Genomic DNA, 3,315 nt, shown 5'->3' with positions numbered 1-3,315 from the left:
AATAAATCAGAATCCTTCTCCTCATACTATGTATAATTATGCTAAACCTACTTTAATAGGAGCCGAATTGAGTATAGATAGACCTGCTATTGCTACAAATAATTTTGAACTGAAACCTAACACGATTCAAATGATACAACAGTTTGTTCAGTTTGATGGTTTGCAGGATGAGGATCCAAATACTCATTTGGCAAATTTTTTGGAATTCTACGACACCTTTAAGATCAATGGTGTTTCCGACGATGCCATTCGCCTTCGATTGTTTCCCTTTTCATTGAGGAATAAGGCTAAACAGTTGTTGAACTCGTTACCATGAAAGTCAATCACTACTTGGGAACAAATGACCGAAAAGTTTTACTTAAATACTTTCTACCGACTAAAACGACTAAGTTGAGAAATGATATCTCTTCTTTTGTGTAAATGGATCTAGAAACACTCTATAATGCATGGAAGAGATACAAGGATCTATTGAGAAGGTGCCCTCACCATGGGTTATGTGACAGCCCAAAATTGACCCTAGTCGGTAAGTGGTTTCGGGACCGCTAAATCGAGTCACCGAAATGTTCGAATGTGATATTTATGGTCTAGAATATGTAATTATGAATGTGTGAAAATTTCAAGCTTCGATTTAGCCGATTGCATGTGAGTTTTAGTAAATAGGACTTATGTGAGAAAATTTTGAAATGTGATAGGTCAAAGCATAAGGACCTATTAGTGCATGTTGAAAAAGGGGGGACTTGCATGTCAATTTCCCCCCTCTATTAGTAGTGGCCGGCCATGACAAGCATGGTAGACCAAGTGTGATGGGCAAGAACATGTCATAAACATGTTGAGTTAGTGTTTCATGGGAAGTATGATAAAATAAGGAGCATGGGCATAAAATAATGAAAGGGAATATGATGAAAACAAAAAAAAAAGTGTGTGGTTGTTTCCCCCCCATTGCCGTGAGTTAAAGAAAAGAAAAAAAAAATTTTGTTCATCCTTTTTCATCTTCTTTTGGCCGAAAATTCTAAGGAATGAGGAAGGAGTTCTTGCTTCATGTTTGGTTTGGAAGAGGATTAGGAGGAGGTTTGGCCATACTTGTATCTAGATCAAGGTATGTTTGAGGTTGTGCCATGAGATTCATGCATGTTTTTTTTTAGTTGCTAGCTTGAGTTCTAATTAGCCCATGGTTCAAATTTTTGCTATGTCACGGGGATGATATTAAGCCTAGGTGGATTTTGTATTAATGCCATTGCATGCTAAATATAAAGCTTGTTAATGATGCATGTGATGGTGGATTGATGATTCTTGAATCTTCTTTTTAGCATTTTTGAGTGAGCACATATGTGCATTGGTTGCTAGATGGAGAAGAATCGGCTAGCAAGTTGTGTGCTAAGGCCGAATATAATTTTTGTATATTAATGAGTAATGCATGTGTTAAATTGATGGAAAGGGAGAGGATGCTTTACTAGTGTATATATGTGTGTATTAGCCAAGTTTTGAACTTGAAAGAAAATGGTGTTTAGTCAATACAAGTGACCATACTTGTAGAATGTATTAAGTGTTGCAATCGGCCCCAACATAGACATGCATATTCGGCCATAGGAAGGAGATTGGTGTTGCATGTATTCGGTCAGAGGCAAGCATATTGATGCTTTTGTCTTGGCTTAGAAAATTCGACCAAGGGGGAAAATTATCCAAAATGTTGAGTTTGATTCATGATTCCGTACATATGTGACTTTAATGTCTAATGTATAAATATGGGCTAAGTGCCTTGTGTTCCTCTTTTCGATGCTCAAATGATTAAATCAATTTATTTTTTTAATTAAGCTCAAGAGCAAAGGGGAACTAAATCCGATAAAGGGAAGGAAAAAGTGGTCGAATAGCTATCGGAATCGTTCGACAACATCCAAGGTAAGTTCTTGAGTAAAAGAGATTAAATTATGATTTGAGTAGATCATGTTTTATGCAAATCAAAATCATGCATTTGTGCGAGATACTAAATCCGGACTAAGATCCGAATGCATTTGTGCGAGATACTAATTTCGGGCTAAGCCCGAAGGCATTTGTGCGAGTTACTAAATCTGGGTTAAGTCCCGAAGGCATTTGTGCGAGTTACTATAACCGGGCTATGTCCCGAAGGCATTTGAACGAGTAGCTATATCCGGTTAAATTCTGAAGGTACGTGATTTGGGAATGAATGATCTTGCTGTAAAAATTTTAGTTAATACGCTTGAAACATCCCAACATTAAGGTATGTTTCGTATGTGCTTTGAATTAGTTGAGCCCTTACAAATAAGTATTCGCTCAGTTGATAAATGAGCTACCGGCCTTTGGCTAAGTTGATCTTTGTGTATGAATAAAAGGGTTGGTAATGTGAAGTAAGTATGATATTGAAAAATTGTGCATGTGAAATTATCCGTTTAGCTACATGAATGCTATACTTTTGTTGTGCTGGAATCCCTTGCTCAAAACTTACTAAGCATAAATTGCTTACTCCGTCTCCTTGATTCTCTGTTTTATAGATTTTGGTTCTCCAGCTATCGGACTCGGGATTTTGAAGTCGAAGTTGCCCACACTATCAAAGCCCCCCCTTTTGGTACAATTTTGGTTGAACTTCGAAATGGCATGTATAGGACTACCCTTTTTGTTGGGGGTCATGGACCCTTTAGACTTGTATAATTTTGGATAGCCATGCGAAAATGGCTTATATATGTTTGAGTATAATGTTATAATCATTTGGTATGGATATGGTTATTGAGAGGTGTGGATATGCTTAACAAGGATTGGCCATGGGAATGGTTAATCACTATCATAAATTGTGCTATTTATGCTAAAAGGGCTAGTTGAATCATGGAAACTATGAAATAGGTAAAGTCTACCTTAAAGGCAGATGCTGACAGCAGCAGTGATGTAGATTTGGAAAATCACTAAAAATAGTAGGAATGGAATTAAATAGTGAATAAATTATGTAAACAAACCTTGATGAATCTATTTTCATAGGAAAGTAACGAAACAATCATATGAACAGTATGTTAAGAGATATTCAGGTTCTCGTAAGACAGGGCCAGAACGGTTTCTGGATTCCATGTTTCGACTTTGGAAATTCATTATAAATTAACCAGAGATAATTAGGAGTCATGCCATATATGTATAGATTCCTCTTTGAGTCTAGTTTCTATAGAAACAAACGACATCAGTATTGAAGCCCTGTACAGGTAGATATCTAAGTCGTAATGCGCAAAGGTCAGTGTAGTCAATCCCTGTAACATGGGAGACTTTGACTAATAAACTGTACTAATTGGCCCAACCAAAAATTATAGAAAAAAATTT

General features: G+C 36.6%; 1 non-coding gene across 1 annotated transcript; it reads right to left on the bottom strand.

Moving 5' to 3' along the window:
* Window positions 1-387: 387 nt before the first annotated feature.
* Window positions 388-494, bottom strand: LOC121217089 (small nucleolar RNA R71). The gene has a single exon (XR_005913306.1). It is a non-coding gene; the product is annotated as a small nucleolar RNA R71 (small nucleolar RNA).
* Between the last annotated feature and the right edge of the window lie 2,821 nt (window positions 495-3,315).

The sequence above is a fragment of the Gossypium hirsutum genome, chromosome A02 (assembly GCF_007990345.1).
Source record: "Gossypium hirsutum isolate 1008001.06 chromosome A02, Gossypium_hirsutum_v2.1, whole genome shotgun sequence".
Taxonomy (NCBI): Eukaryota; Viridiplantae; Streptophyta; class Magnoliopsida; order Malvales; family Malvaceae; genus Gossypium; species Gossypium hirsutum.
Note: the sequence above shows the minus strand (reverse complement) of the source record. Positions and strands in the feature narration are given on the sequence as shown.